The sequence below is a fragment of the Leiobunum rupestre genome, chromosome 2 (genome assembly GCF_980474605.1).
Source record: "Leiobunum rupestre chromosome 2, qqLeiRupe1.1.hap1, whole genome shotgun sequence".
NCBI lineage: Eukaryota > Metazoa > Arthropoda > Arachnida > Opiliones > Sclerosomatidae > Leiobunum > Leiobunum rupestre.
The window spans coordinates 1151385-1168970 of NC_143385.1; the positions used below are offsets into that span (position 1 = coordinate 1151385).

At 38.7% G+C, this 17586-nt stretch overlaps 1 long non-coding RNA gene across 1 annotated transcript; it reads right to left on the bottom strand.

The window, feature by feature from the left end:
* Window positions 1-7591: 7591 nt before the first annotated feature.
* Window positions 7592-8794, bottom strand: LOC149954647 (uncharacterized). Its single transcript, XR_016478106.1, has 3 exons — window positions 8511-8794; window positions 8319-8447; window positions 7592-8248 (listed from the first exon to the last, which is right to left on the bottom strand). It is a non-coding gene; the product is annotated as an uncharacterized LOC149954647 (long non-coding RNA).
* Window positions 8795-17586: the final 8792 nt, after the last annotated feature.

The following is a 17586-nucleotide window of genomic DNA, read 5'->3' on the forward strand; positions in this document are numbered from 1 at the left end:
TATCAGCTGAAACTCTTGGCAACAAAAACTTTCTGCAGCTGTAGGCATTGGTATGCAATTGTTGCATCTACACCTATTTGGTTTTAAATTTATGATAAGAAAATTAAGTTTTAAATTTACAGCAAATTGTATACGAGTAACAAATGGCTGAATTACTTTCCAGTTTGTATTTCCAATAAGTTCATTATTTGGAGCAACATTAACTACATTCTCCTTTTCTTCATCTTCTTCAGAGACTCTTCGATGTTGGGATTACCTGGGCTCAAACATAGATGGTTGCACGCCAAAGTTTTGCATACTAACAGTTCAACTCCCACAAAAAAATGTAAATACAGCTAGCAAAAAATTTAAGTAACGATTTCAAAACGAAAATATCTGAATATAACAATTTACGATTTCAAAAAATGACAAATTATCTCACCGTAAAAATCCGAATAATTGTGATAATCTTCAATATTGAAAAATTATTTTCATCTACAACCTTGTTACAATGCTGACTTGTGGTGAAGGGGGGAATCCGTTTGGGGGAGGGAATTATAGGGATATTAATGTTGGAGAAATGCTCCGAGCGGTAAAAATTAATAATATTTTGGAAAACTTGGTGGTAGAAATTTACAAACGAGCGGTTTAGGCTTAAGCGAGATAAAACGTTTTCGAGTACTGACTCTCTCTTCCGGAAATTTAAATAGATTCGATTTCTCATTGGCTGAGGCAAAGGTGATGTAATTTTGATCTGATTGGTTTAGTTAACAAATGGAGAAAGCGCGGAAGATATTAAAAATTGAATTTAATCGACCAAAATTGTGAGTATAATTTTCGTACTTATTTTTGGATTATAAATCGATTAAATATAGCTTCTATAGGCTTTTCATTATCCCTTTAATGAAGTCTGGTTTACTAAGCCAGTAGCGGAGCGTACCATTAATGTCTTCATGTCTACGTTGATAGCAGCAGAAAAGCGTCATAGACTACGAACAGCTCCACATTACGACCTTCCCGCCGCCAGTGAAAACTTTTTAGAACTCAGTTGACAGGTTCATGGAACAAGAAACAATCATCGTCACAAAGAAAGAATACGGTGACCAACGGCAAATCCAGTACCTCTTCAGATCGAAAATAACGACCTGGAAAGAGGAAGAACGTCCAATGTTTCAGTTGTGGCCTATGGGGACCACACCGAAGCGAATGCAGAGCTAAAAAAGAAATACATAATTTGCAATTAATTGAGTTATTATTGGTCAGAGAAGTTTCAAGCAACATGGAGTCATCAGAGCGACTCATCGAGGATGCGGTAGCAACGAATCACATATCGTTTAAATTCCCTTGGTTTACCGAGTGGGAGAGATTTGTAGAGCCGATTCCGATTACGTTGGGAAACCGATCAGTCATTCCAGCGATTGGAAAAGGGTTAACTGTAGTCAACGCAGTCATCGGGGACAAGTCATTCTAGTCTAATATCACTGATGTCCTAAACGTCCCAGAGCTAAGAAGAAACTTGTACTCAATCAAGACAGCAAGGAAGGGGGGTCTACGGTTCCGAGACGTTGGATCACAGATGCACTTTGTACGAGATGGAGCCGTAAAACATGTAGCAGTTTTTGACGGCGTATTCTACACTCTCAACATTGGCATCCGAATAACAACAGCTCTGGCAAGAACGACTCTGTCATATAGTTAAGCAGCAAGTTAAAGCGGTGCTTGAAAGAACGCATATCATTTATCATTGTGGAGATGAATACGGCGCAGCATGCGTAGAAGGAAAGCAAAGTCGACGACCATATACGGCGAGATCTCAACGTTCGGCCAGAATCGGAGAATTGGTACAGGCCTACGTCTGTGGTTCTATGGTAGAGCTGTCTATCGGAGGCGCTAAGTATTTCGTTTGTTTTACTGACGATTATTCAAGATTTTGCTTGATTTATTTTCTGAAGGAGAAGTCCCAAATTCACCAAGCTGTCGATGACGTTATACAATTCATAGGAGAGCAGAGTCACTGTGGGTATCCGATGCTGACTGATGGCGGTAGATAATTTGACAATAAAGAGGTCGGATAAATTCTGTGGCAGATTGGAAATCAAATCCGTACACACCACAGCAGAAAGGGTGTGTCGAATCACTCGAACGCCCGAACCATACTATTCTGGAATTGGCCAGAACCATGTTACGAGCCAAGGAACTTCCCAATGAGCAACGGGCTGAGACAGTTAACATCGCAGTCTATGCTCTTAATCAAGTTGGCACAAGTCGAGTCGAAGGCAAATCACCGTACGAGACTGGATATATTTTTTGCAACAAGTTTTGTCTCCCATTTCTTGGACAACTTCACTATGGAACACTGGAGACAGGTCAAACGTTTTAAGCGGTACATTACTAGGGCATCCGGCATAAGGCTAGTTACGGAACTGGAATTCTAAATGTGGTTATTGATTCTGATCATAGAGCGGATCCCGATGGTCGTCACTCATTGCAGTTAGCAGTGTAATCTTCCTGTTCAGCGGAGGAGCAATTTCCTGGGCCAGTCGGAAACAGAAATCGGTAGCAATCTCTTCGACAGAAGCGTAGTATATGCCCGTCAAAGAGGTCCTATGGCTACAAACACTCTTTGAAGACTTTTCACTGTTGACAACAGTTCCTGTTCTTCAAATTGAAAATATCAGCACCATCCAAATCATCAAGAACCCAGAATTCCATCAGCGAACTAAACACATTGTTCTCGAATGAAGTGGTAAAGAACATCAATATCAATCCGGAGAATCAGATCGCAGATGGTTTGGGTCCGTATTTACAGTCTCCATTTGCGCGGTTGAAATTGGTGACGGTGTTCATATTTTAATGATTGTAAGGGCCGTCTCTTGCAAACGAGGATTCATCCGAGAATAGCATGTTGCGGAGGAATTGTGGATCGTCATGCACGGAATTTAGCAGCCAGTTGCAAAAATTCAGCCGTTGTTGAGCGTCTCCATCTCGTAAACCGTGGTGAAGCGTTGCTCTGTAAGGATGGTACTAATACCTATGTAAAATTTCCCAAATGCGAGTTTTACTGCAAGCCAAATCCTTACTCGCCGCGGCACAACTACTAGGTGGGTATGCGGCAAAATAGGCTAAAAAGGTGTTTTCGAAGTCCAAATCCCGCTGACCAGGCCCACGAAATCGAGCCTAACAGTAGTTATGGATGGTCTTCTATCTCGATGTTGTTCCTCAAAGATCTCACTCACTCGTCGTAGATTTATTCCACCTTCCGCGTAGTAAATGGCGACTAGTTCCGTACGATCAGCTCTGGAATATTGAGGCATTATTGTTAAGATTGATTACGACAATAATGTTACACAGTATGTATTACATTTATTTAAATACTAAATAAATTTAAGGTTTTTACTGACTTTTAAAGCTGTGGTCTATTTATCTTCTCACCTATCAGGGTTAAAATAGGTTTAGAATACGACTAGATGCAAACACAGGCCTATTAGAAAAAACTAATAGGAAAAGTCAATAGCTAAATGAGCCAGATAGTGGTTCCAAAAAGAGTGCCACGCCTCATGACCCCTGAAATGTGAAATATGGTATTTCAAAACGATGAATAGGGTGAAACGGTTCGGCACATTGGCCAGCAAGGTCGCCAGATCTTACGTTATTTAAATCACCATTAATAATTTAATTAATTAATTTAATTTCTTCGCCATTGTCTCCTCGATTTTTCAGCGGTGTTTATTTCATTAAACACTAGATTAACAAATTTCTGACTTTCATAAAGTTACACTACTATCCCAATGGAATTCAAAAAAAGTTATTTTAGTTTGCCCAACTTGTCACTTTTTCAAGTCGTATTTTGTCAATGAAAAAGACGTCTAGTTTTTTCGCGCCAACGCTATTTGTACGTTTTCGGTAACGCTCTACAATTTTCTTATAGCACCTAGCGGTTAAAATTTAAATTTTCAAAAAACGTGAAAATATTTTTCGATTTAGTTCGATTTTGAAGAATGTGTCTCCCTGCTTGTATAATGTACAGTACACCACACTGAAGGCGCTGATATTGCGCTAGAGTTGGACACAGTTTGTTCAAACGACGTCACAATGTTAGCGCATGTGACGTGTTTAGGAGATTCAGATTATGTTTCTCTGCTTCGATCATTAAATCAACGGCAACGAGTAATTTTTAATTATGTTTTGAAACATTTTAAAAATGCCATGGTTTGTTTTTACATCGGAATTTAAAGCCCCACTGCCACCGCGAGGAAATGACGCGGTTGAAAAAGAAATGACGAGGCTAAGATTAAAAGCTTTACTTTCGCTTCCGTTTTCGGACGTCAGACCCGCTATTTGTTTCCAGAATGTCCAATCGTTAGGTGCGCGTATTACGGATATCTACTATGACGCTGTTATGATATGCGCAGATCTGCTTTTTCTGGTTGAGACGTGGGCCAAAGTAGGGACGATATCTCACTCCCTGGTTTTGCGTACTTTGATGGCACTACGTTAAATCGTGAATCTTTAAGGGTCACATTCGGCTCGTCCATTTACTAAAGATGAGTCGGGCCGGCTATTTCTAAATCCCGACCTGACCCGGCCCGCCAAAATTCATTAAAACTGAAACCCGACCCGACCCGACCCGACCCGACCCGCCAAAATGATTTATTTCGAAAACCCGACCCAACCCGCCAAAATTCTTTAAAACTCAAACCCGACCCGACCCGGCCAGCTGAAACTCGACCCAGCCCGGCCCGATAAAATTTGTAAAATTTAGAACCCAACCCGCCAAGGCCCGATAAAATTGCACTTTTTATGGTTATAGTATAAGCTTGTACTATATCTAGAGCGAGCTCCCGAATTCAAAATTGATAGACACAAATCGGTGTTGACCCAAGGCCTTAGGCACCAGTACACAATAACTGATTAATCAGGGTGAGATAAGTGTAACGGCCACGCCAACGGGGGAATACGTGGGGACAGGGGTCGGGACACCCGTGGCGGAAGTATCCCGACCACCCGTTGGGGGATTGGGGATCGTCCTCAAACGGCCATCCACAAACTCTGCCTCTCAGACGCTTGAAATTACAGGAGTACGCCACTACTCCCGGCAACAGCTCTAGTGTACAAGTGTGAACCTCTCAGTTTCCCACAACAACGCTTGTCACAAGGTGAAAAGATAGAGTCACGTGGGAGACTCGGGAGAGGGGGGAATCATAGGTAAACCAAATTAAAATTTTGGTCCACTTCAGCACCGCCAAATGAGGCGTTTTAGAACGTATGTCTCTCTACGGGCGAGTAAATCTAAGAGTGAAAAGGCGCCAGGGTATATAGACCAAATATAAAGTATTTTTTCCAATTAGTAGGCTATGTAGTCTGTACTCTGTTGTGAAACTATCTCTCAGTAAAAAAAATTGTGATGGCAAAGCTAGCGTTTAAACGTTTTTGAGTCTTATCATGTCGCTTTTGTTAACAAGCAATAATGAAATAATTCGCTTTCTGCATGAAGAGATTAGAATAGAAACTAGGAAGGCCCGATCATTAATATATAAAAGCCCGACCCGACCTACTCAGTTCCATGTAAAAAGCACGACCCGACTAGACCCATTAAAAAAAGACCGACCAGGCCCGCCCCGAAAAAAATATATAAAATGAAACCCGACCCGACCCGACCCGCCAAAAACTTCAATATCTAAAACCCGGCCCGCCCCAAGGCGGGCTCGGGTCGGGTAAGCCCGCCTTTAGCGGGCCCAAGACTCATCTCTACCATTTACCATAGGTCATCAGTTTTTGCTACGAACCTTTTACAGAATAGGTAGAATATGATCTCCTCCGCAATCGAACTCGTAATGCTAGGGCTCATATTGAGCGACTTTGGGTCGAATGCACTCTGGGAGGCGAGCGATTCAATGTTTTATATATTTACAAGTCCACAGCCGCTAGTTTGAAATTGGTGTTAGACGATATTGGGCCATTGCTTGGCTAAAAGTATAGGAACTCAATTCCGACAGTCATCGTTGGCGATTTCAACCTGGATTTTTTACAGCGGCGGACAAAACTTACGAAGCTTTTCTGCCCATATGGAGTCGAGCCTGGTTTGAATGGTAAATTATCTACTGACGGAGACACACAAATAGACTTGGTATTCGGCAATACGCTATTTCGCGAAAAAAATTTCGCTCTATACCGTGAGAGTTACTATTCATACCATAAATCGATTTGTTTTTATAACAAGAGCAGTTGAGAAAACTATTGTTGATAGCCCTGATGTATCAATTTTATATATGTGTTGGACAAGCCAAGGTCTGAATATGGGTATGGAAATGGGCATGAAATGTTTAAATAATAGTTATGATGACAAACGGTGCCTTGATCGTAGCAGATTGTCTATAAGGGAGTAGGGACTGCAGATTTTATGGTGGACCAACGATTTAACATTGTTTTACTTATGGATTAAAAAGAACTAAAGAAGCTCCTATTTTTACTACTTTATGCAAAGGACATCGCACTTCTTCTATGGGATTTGGCTTTCGACAGATGTTTTTCAAATTGAAACATGTTGTTAAGCTTGCTCAAAGGAGCGAAATTGTCCATTGCGATTTTTCCCTAGCTCCTATAGCTTGTCCAGTATCACTGGTCAGAAGTGGACAAAACTTAGTATAGTCTATTGGTAAAAGGATTCACGGCCCATCGGTTAGCGTTCTACGTTCGCGCGTCGCTAGTCCGGGCTCACTAAACAATAGAGTTTTCTTGCCAAGATTTTTACACCTCTACTTATTAATTCATTATTTCTTTTCTCGCAAATAATTATTCGATGAATTTTCATACGTGGAATTACTTATTATTCAATATTTTATGAGCAATAATAAAATAAAACATACCATAAAAGAAATACTTAAAAAATCAGAATATATATGATTAACTGTTTCGTTAAATCCCACATTCAACACTCGCTGATAGTCACACCATAACCAATCAAACACTTATTTTTCGATTATAGTCACACAGTCGGTTAAAGTCACGGTCACACGACAGTTAAAACTCAATATTTAACTATTTATTTACTTTGTTCGTTCATCGTGCGATCAGAAAGAAACCAAATCCGACGCTCTGTTTTGGGAAGCATCCCGAATCTTGGCAAGAAAACTCTATTGATAGTGAGACCGGACTACCGACGCGGAAACGTAGAACGTTAACCGATGGGCCGTGAATTCTTTTAACAAATAGACTATACTAAGTTTCGTCCACTTTTGACCGCTGATACTGGACAAACTATAAGAGCTTGAGAAAAATGGCAATGGACAATTTAGCTCCTTTGAGCAAGCTTAACAACATGTTACAGTTCGAAAAAATTCGGTCGAAAGCCAAATCCCATAGAAGAAGTGCGATGTCCTTTCCTAGCGTATTAGCAGTTGATTCGTTCTAAAAAGTTCGTACTATAGGACTCACTGTGTAAACTGGCCTGAAAATTCCCAAAATACCATACCAAAATGCTGTTTTGAATGAATGTGAAACTTAACTAAATTTTATGGCCACTTTTCAAAACATTGCGCAGGCATTTGCTTCCGTAATTATCACAACAGTCTTCACCCTGTAAGCAGAGAGTGTAAAGATTATGAGAGGCGTCTCTCTTTCAAAAAAGCGTACTAACTTTTTTTTCCCAAAAATGTCCACTACTACCGTAAGAGCGATGGCGCCACCAGTGGCGCCGTTCTCACAGCGCGTGCGTTTCGATGTTAGGTTTAAAAGAGACGCAAAAACTTTCCAGATTTTTAATGCTAGTTTTACAAGGTTTTTAAATAATTTAGTGGGTCTGGGGTATATTCTTTTGTTTTAAATTGTAAAATATTGAAAACAAGAAATCCTTGTTCATCTTTTTTTAAGTTTCCAAAGGAAAAAGACTGGTAAATTCGCATTTTCATTAGATAGGCTTATTGGCATATTAACTTAATATAAAGTTTAGTTCTATTTTGTGGCTGAAAAATGTAAATAATGATGGGCTTACAAATAAAACTACGGAATATTTACACGTTAACCATATAATTTGCGCGAATAATTTCATTGATGCCAGTTTCATGAATATTAGAACTAAAAATAGGCTCACACCATCCGCTGTGCCAACAATTTTCAGTCTTAATGACTCTACACCATTGGAAATTTCAGAAAATGGTAATTTCAATTCAAGCCTTGCTACTCCTCTGGGAAGATCTAAAGGATAAAACCAAAATTAAGTTTTTATTAACGGACAGGATTAGCCAAGATTTTGTAGATAATTTTCTTGGATCTATAAGACAGAAAGGAGGCAACCGCGAGTCCGTGATCATACCAATCCACAACAATTTCGAACTGCATACAGGGCGGCCTCTGTGAATAATCTCTTGAAACCACCGGATTCTAATTTTGAAAATCTTGTAGTCTCGCAAAGCCAGGGGCAATGTTCCGATGAAGACTTAGAATTTTGTAATTCTATTGGAAGTCCAAACCTGCTAAAACAAAATGTTCTTAGTTACATTTCAGGATATCTAATTCACCGCTGCTACTCAAACCTTCAATGCTCTTCTTGCATAAGTCAACTCAAAAAAGACAATCCAATTGTTGACCCAACAAATCTGCTCTTTTACTTTAAAGCTTTCAAAACAGCAAAGAATTCTTCTATCAGCTGCTCAGCAGCCTCATCGTACCAACTGATAGTTTCTTCAAATTTGTAACGGAGACAAATGAATTAAGTATTTGACACCAGTTTTAAGCTTTTATCGCACATGACAAATATTAAAGGACGTTTGGAGAGATTCATCATTCAAAGAATTGACAAGAAATATTTTAAAGCTAATGAAGATTCTCCATGTGCAACTGCATACCAAAACATGATATCTTTTTTCATAGAATTCTGCATACATAGTTCCCTTAAAAAACAAGATCTCAATTAACCATGAATACACGAAAACCCAGAAAAGATTAGATAGGAAACTGAAATACAACATTAATCTCATTTTACAAACTTCGATGTTTCCTCGTATTAAGTTATAACGCTCTGTTCTCGTTAAGCCTCGGCCATTTCATAAAATTTCCAATGAATTTCCTTGGTTAATCAAACAAATAATTCTTTTAGTATCAAAATATTATAAATAGTCCGCTTTCTTGTACTTACGTTTCTTTATTTTTCATGGAATTGAATTTTATTAATTTTAAATTAGCATAATTCAACTATGTTTAACAGCCATGACTGATGAAAAACTTTCCGGATGTTTACAAAATTTAAAAATTTTCCAGTAGCGACATCGTGTGTCGGATAGTATCGTAACCTCTCCTATGGGCGCGCGCTCTCAAAATCTTGTACGAAATTTTAACGTTACGGGAATAGTAAGAGACGCCTCTCATAATCTTTACACTCTCTGCTGTAAGCTTAATTTATTTTATTTTTATAATAAAATATTTGAAGAAGGAACTCATGGAATTTTAATAGAACTTTTTATTACTAAAAAGCCACTATAGCAAGTTTTCGACTGTCCAAGCAGTCTTCATCGGGCATACTAAATTAAAACGTTTTCAGAAAACATACCGACATTATAGCTTATTTTTTACCAAGGTGCATTAATTATCTATTATTTGTAATCACGCCTAAAAGACCCTCCTCTAAATTAGAGCCCCCCCTCCCCTTTTTTCCATAAAAACACCTTCAATAAACCTACGTTTAAAATAATCTGATTCAGAATACATTATTTCTTCGTTATCCCAGTATATTTCATGTTTATAATCATTTTCTAATAAATGTTTGGCAATGCCATTTAGAGTGTCTTTTTTATTACAGGCATATTTATGTTCTTTCAACCTAGTTTTTACTGATCTTTGGGTTTCCCCAATATAGGAGTAATTGCACGTTTTACAATTAATTTTATAGACAACACCTTTTTTATCTAACATTGGGATTTTTGTGTTAAATTTACTTAATTCATATTTTAGGGTTTTATTCTTTTTACTGATTAATCTAATGTTAAATTTACTTTTTATCAATCTTTTTAGTATTTAAGAATTGTTTTTAATGTAAGGTAAAACCAACACTTTTTTAGAGGTTTTTTCAGTAGAATCGGAATTATTTAAGTTATCTTTTAATATATTGTTATTAAAGATTCGGTCAATAACATAATCAGATTTTAAAAGCTGCTCTTTTTTTGTCAACGATTGGTTGGTCTGATATGCTTTTAATTCTGGATTTTAGAACTTTAATAATCCATAATTTAACGTTTTTACTATGTTCGGAATTAAAGTTTAAATATCTGCCCCAATACATCGTTTTTTGATAAATCGAGAATTTGATATCAGAGGAACCAATGTTTCGGCTAAGCAAAACATCGAGGAAGGGTTGAGAGTTATTATTTTCTCATTCTATAGTACATTTAATGCTTGTTGGGTTAATGGACTTCCACCATTTTACATTACGAATTTTTCGATTCCCGGGGAATATTTTATTCTCAACGTCTTCCATATAAATTTCAGCTAGTAATGGGGATAATAAATATTTTATTTTCTTATTTATCCATTTATTCATGTATCTATTTATTAAAATGATTTTCCTTATAGTTACTTCGTGCATTTTGTTATTACAATCGAAGATTTATTAATGCGGTTCTTTTTATTTATTCCTTGCGATTTTGATTTAAAGTAATTGTTTACACTATTTTAACGAGTAAGATTATCTGATCCCTAGCGACGTCATTTTTTTACACATGATATGTAGCGATATTGTTACGTCATATAAAAGCCAATTTAGCCACTATGTGTAATGGTTGGTACTAAGACGACTCTCAGGAGGACTATTATGTTATAAAATAAAACACTAAAGATGATAAAATACGTAAATACTTTAATATGGACAAAATATAATATACTCTTTAAAATATCAAAACTATAGACAAAAAACAGGCGAGTGAGTTAGACTACTCGGATAGGCATCCTCGATCAAACTGGGGAGAAAAAGGTAAGAGTAGAATAACAAAACAAAACAAAATATAAAAGGTTTCCCCGGGACATACTATGACTCAGAGTCAGTGGTAAGGTCGGTAGAATATAATACCGAAATATTCAATTAGCGGGTTCGTGTGAAAGGAGAGACAAGGATGGTGGACGAGCTTTCAAAGAAGAAAATATATACAAAATTGTTACGGGTTTAAATTGTGTTCTTTTTAACCGTTACATATGATCCCCATCTGTGGAGGGGCAACTATAAGGCACTCACGGTCGGTAGTGTACATAGCGCTACCTGCGGGCAAGAGTCAAGCAAATTTAAAATTTCTTACTTGAGAAAAACCAGTTTTAAGTTTGACATCTAGCATAATAACAATGATAATCTAATAATGAAAATTGATAAAAATAGAGTGAAAATATATATTTAAAATTTTGTACTAAGTCACCTTAATATAAAAACACTCAAGGATTCTTATTTTGAAATTCTTTCAATAGTCACGTATCTCGACTTACTTGACTTTTGCTCTCAGGTAGTGAATTAAGGCCTCTGCAGACCCCGCAATGAGGGCGGGGCTTCTGGCGTCAAGGGGCCCCTTATTGGTTTTTTTGAGTTAAGTGAAGGAAACCGCAAAAAAGAGTTTCCTGGGGGTCTGCCAAATCTTTAGCCCCGCCACTGCTCACGATGGCATAACGTAAAAAAAATTAGAGGATCCAGAAAACGAGAGAAAAGCCACTAGCGTAATCGAGTGAACACTTAAGTCATAATCGTTCAAAAAACGTGGCTACACCCTTGCCGCTAACAGTATTATCCATTCGGGCTTGGATACCTTGGGGCAGTGACATAGGAACGGGGTGGTACAGGGTTATAATGTACCCTCTGGAAATTGGAAAGTGGCACCAAATTGTTTTAGAAGGGGCGCAAAAAACCTGCCAGTGAGGGAAGCGCCAAATTTAGCCTTCAAGCTGTACCCCCCTTAATTCAAAACGTTCCTACGCGCTTGCCTTGGGGAATGGAAGTATGTTTCGAGAAGGGCACCAGTGGGCGATGGAGTTTCCCACGAATGTTGGGCAAGAGTTTTGCGGATCTCAACAAAATTATTTACTAGCTCTTTTATAGATGTATAATATTGGAAATACCATTCGCACTATCTTCTTTATCATTGCACGTTGGAGCTACGCGATTCACACGTTATTTGTATTCATTTACTGTCTTGAGCAATATTTTTCGTCGCGTTGCATTGAAATAAGTTTATTAGTCAATTTGTAATTACTTGTTATTTTTCTATGGTTTGTTTGTTGATAAACATCAAAATTAGTTGATTAGAATCAAATTTTTGTTAATTATTTATGTTATGGAAAAAGTTTATGTATATTTTTGTTTTAGTTACCTTTAATTGCAATTTTAGCTTCATTGATTTGTTCTTGAAAATTAACTAATATAATTAATGCCGATATTATATTATTTTAACTTGCCCCATTTTTAATTGAATTATTGGAGCCCAAAAATTGACAATGGAGGTACATTTCCCATAATCCCTTTGGAGTCTTTCAATGTATGGCCATTTTCCTCTATCAAGTTTCATAAAAGGAAGAAAATGTTTCGGTATATCATTCAAGAATGCCCTAGATGACACTTTTTATAACAGATGTCAAGCTATATTTAATATTCCTCCTTTCAAGATGGCATCATATATCTTTAGTCTTGCCATGATTATGGTTTTTCTGATCATAAGGAAATAATAGCTCGATTTCAATATTTTCCTCCTTTCGGGAGAAAACTATTGTTATTAAATCTTCGAAATTATTTCACAAGGTTGAAAGACAAACTCAATCAACAAGACACATTAAAGAACTTCGTCACCAGTTTCATCACGCAAGGTTAAAAAACCAACTATAACAAGGGAGTTTAATATTAAAATAAATCAAAAAGATACATTTAAAAACTTCACCACACAAAAAGGTTCAAAGACGCACTAAAAGAGTTCAATCTATTCACCTGACGAACTTCCTTTCGGGTAATAAAAGCAATAATGGAACCATAAAGAAACAGAAGTCACCATCGGGAGAAGATATTATATTATTAAGAACACGCGTACGCTTAAAAAGTTAAAGCATTGAAGACTATTTTCCTTCACACTTACGTACCCCCGTTATTAATTATTGGACTCCCATACTCATCCAAAAACTAGGGGCATTCGGGCATATGCATAATTTTATATCTATGAAGATAAATTTTTATTACGATAATTTTTGCCGTATACCATTCGCAAAACTTAGGTATATTAACTTACAAGTTCACGTTAAGACTACCCGTTTATAGCTCTGCCACAAATTGATCGAAATTTAAAATATAACTTTTTGTCAGATTACCTTTCAAGTTAAGTCAAAACCAATATGCATTAATCAAGAATGTATTTATCTACTAAGACCAAAAAATCCAAAGCAGTCAGACTTAAGCATATTTGGCCCTTCCATAAACTGCAACCTTGTACCTCTTCGTGGTGGAAGTGAGTAACAGGTGGAGGGGTAACTTCTACAGCTGATTTAGTGGGGTGGCTGAGTGGTTAGTACTTTAGCCTCGCAGCAAGAAGAGTCGGGTTCGATCCCAGCTAGTGGCACTGGGTGTAAATCCGGAACCACTCCTTCTGCGTAGAGTTTGTAAGTTCTCTCCCCACTGGTTAAAGGGGTTTTCCACCGAGATCTTCGGTTTGCCCTTCCCATAAAAACTTGCTGAGGTTAACGGTAATAGTTAGTGTAGGGAGCTGTTGGCTCGCGTGACATGAAGGGCTTGCCGCCACCCTCCTACGCATTGTAACCCGGCCACCTGTTACTTGATCACGCACAAGCAGCATTGCTTATGTGGTCGAAGGTGGTGCCTTGGGTATTAGCTCTATTTAAAAAAAAATTAGCCTTCCACCCGGACAGAGGATTAAGGGCGTTGACCTTTTATTTTCCTCTTTTCTCGTGGGACCAAAATGGAATGAAAACAAAACAAACGAAAACAAAAACCGGGCAAGGGTTATATATAACTGGCCTTAAGCAAGGGGAGGGTTCGAAAGGACCCGAAAACTGCAAGGCAGGCACTCAGTTCTCTGTAGGAGGTTCGCAACGGAGGGCTTCGATGTAGCGCTCATTTAGAAACCGTGGACAGCCAATGGCAAGATACTTGGTCTCCATAGTGCAGGTAATATATTCTTTGATTAGACCTATGAAAAACCAAGAGCCTGTGTGCTGATACGCAAGGGCATTCATGCGCTTCCACTCTCGGCATACACCTCTAGGGACATTTCTTCTGTAAAACTCATTGTTCCGTCTACGAATGGAAGCGGTGAGTTTACAGTAGCCTCGGCATACCTTCCTCATGATGATGCTCTTCCGCCACCCCCGCAGGGGCTGATCAGTCTGGTTAGCCATTGTGAGGGTTTGGGGGATAGGCTGGTCGTAGGGTGTGATGCCAATGCTCACCACGATATTTGGGGTAGCTCGAATTGCAACCAACGTGGTAATGACTTAGTGGAGTACGTGGTTGGTACAAAACTACAGGTCTTAAATAGGAACAATGAACCAACTTTTGTTACAGCAAACAGAAGTGAGGTAATTGATCTTACTCTGTGTACAGAGAATGTCGCAGACAAAATTATGAACTGGCATGTGTCTAACGAACCGTCTCTCTCGGATCACAGACACATTTGCTTTAACATATCGGTCAAACCCATTCGGGCTAGTACCACCATTCGCAACCCCAGGAACACAAACTGACCTGGTTACAAGGATGAACTTGGTATGTTCCTAATGGATGACAAACCGAGGCTCTTGGATTTCGATCTGGCTGTTGATCGCATGCAACATGCCATTGTCCCGCGAAGACTGTCAACCGGCCAAGGTTAGTTCCTTGGTGGTCTAACGAGATTGGCGGTCTGCGCAAAGAAACTCGTAGGCTCTTTAACAGAGCAAAGAGGCCAGGTGACTGGAATGCTTATAGAAGCAGCCTCACTTTTTATAATAAGGCCATCCGCGATGCTGAACAAGCTTCGTGGAGGAACTTTTGTGAGAGCATATCTGATGTTCCCAGCACGGCCAAGCTAATGAAAATTATGGCACATGAAAATACCAAACATCTAGACACCATTAGGTTGAAAGAGGTCAGTTTTCCACATCCGGAAAGGACACTAACACACATGTTAGATGTACACTTTCCGGATTCAAATATCACATACAGCTGTGATACTGACCCTCTCCTTTTAAGAATCAAGCGTACTAAAAGGGAGGATTGGGCGAATAAAGTCGTCACGCACTCAAGACTTATATGGGCTATAAAGTCCTTTAAGCTCTAAGAGTCCCCGGGTCCGGATGGGGTAATACCTATCCTCCTACAGGAGGGTATTGATATTATTTGTCCCTTATTATTGAGAATCTATAGGGCTTGTATCGCCTATAGGGCTTGTATCGCCTATAGGGCTTGTATCACCTAGCACTTGGAAACTCTCGCGGGCCATATTCACACATAAGCCTGGTAAGTCAAATTACCTTGAGGCTAAGGCATTTAGGCCAATTAGCCTCACCTCATTTTTCCTAAAGATGCTGGAAAAAATTGGTGGACAGGTTTATAAGGGGAGAGGCTATTAGTAGCAATCCCCTGTCTGTCGCTCAATATGCTTATCAGAAGGGTAGGTAAACTGAGACTGCCCTTCATAGTATTAGCAGCTGTCTGGAAAAGGCAATCGAATTCAAGTAAATAGCGTTAGCGGTATTCCTTGATATTGAGGGGGCCTTGATAAAGTCTCAAATGCGGTCATAATGAAGGCTGCTAAGCGATTTGGTATAAATGACACGCCGTGCCTTTGGATCAAATCTATGCTAACTGACCGGAAAGTGATGTCCTCCCTGCTGGGCGACACCCTTGAGGTCACCACAAGGGGGAGTTCTCTCTCCCCTACTGTGGTGTGTGTGGTGGATGAACTCATTCGGAGGTTGAACCGGGGAGGCTGTCGTTGTTTCGGCTATGCAGATGATATTGCCATCATCATTACCGGGAAATTTCCCAAGACAGTTAAGGATGTAATGAGGAGGGCCCTAGCATCAGTCGAAAGCGGTTGCAATGAGGTCAACCTCACGGTCAATCCTAATAAAACGGTCCTCGTTCCCTTTACTCGTAAAAGGATTCCGGGTTCCTTTAATGATATTTTCTTATTTGGAATTAATTTTGCGGAAAGCACCGAGGTGAAGTAAAGGAGTTGGCGAAGGTTTATTGAAAAAGATTGAGAGCAAAAAATTCGGGGAGCTCAAGTTGAAACGCAATGATCAAGTGGTCAGAACGCTGTCGCCTACAAATAACAAGACCAGAACGCTTAAAGAGAACATTATCCCCATCAACACCGCGCAACTTTTCAATTGCTTTATTTGTACAAATACCTCCAAAGAAGACATATAAGAATGTTTCGAGTATGAACTGGCTTCACACCCTCCCTTGATGTTTCTTGATGGATTCCTGCGAAAAAATTTTAAGTCTAACCTTTTAAAAGAACTGCATGGATAAAATTGAGACTCCAACTAACACAACTCCCCAGAAAGCCGAAGACATTCGTAATCGTATGGCACCGGCCTTCAACCTACTCAAATGTCATCGATCAGTACATTCAACACCTAATGTATCATAACAAATGTATTTCGAATAAAACAGTTGCATTTGACGGATATTATGTAGAACACAGAACCACCAAATCGGAAGAACATTTAAGACGAACAAAAATATTCAACCTGGATTTTTCTGCTCTTTCACCCTAAAGTGATTTTCTCTCGAATTTGAAAAACAAAAAGGCACTTATAACAGAACTTTCAAAAGAATTGATAAATGTAAACATCAGAGTTATACACGCACCCTCTGAAGCGGATACTCTATCTGTAACCACTTCTTTACATATGAATCGTAGAAAAACAACATACTTGTCGTCGCAGACGACACCGATACAGGGTGTCCACTAAAAAATGAACCAGGGCGAATATCTCAAAATATGTTTTAGGTACGATTTAGAAATTGTCAAGTCGTATACCAGACATAGGGAGAAACCTACTGCAAAAATGTCGATGACCTTGAACCATGTCTTCAGTACAAATTTCTACTTTCTAGAAAACATAGTTTTTGAAAAAAAAATCACTTTTTCGAGCAAAAAAACATCCTGTATATATCGCGATGTGGAACTAAAAATGACCACAACTTGCTTTCGCCTTAGGTGGCGCGCGCAACACTTTTCTATTTTAAACCCCTGGAGGTTGTTTTTTGTTTTTTTATGGAATTTCTAAACATGTGGGTTTGATTAATGTTTAAGAAGTGTTTAGTTGGTGTATAGTTATTACCCGTATTTTTAGTAACTGTGACAGGCACTTTTACGTTTAGCATCCATCCGTTTAGAAAATCAACACTTTTGCCGTTTAAAATTCAACGCTTAGATTATAGTTTTAAATTTGAAACATGTTTATTAATTTTTTGTTGTTGAAAATCTAAACGTTGTTTTTTCTGTGTTTCAGTTCCTTAAGTTGCGAAAAAGGTTTCAACATACGACTTCGCTTATCGTTAGGAGCTGCGTTAATAAGAATAATGTAGACTATGTTAAATAAGTCTTCGGCCGTTGGGATTTTGGTACTTATTTGCGATTATCTGAA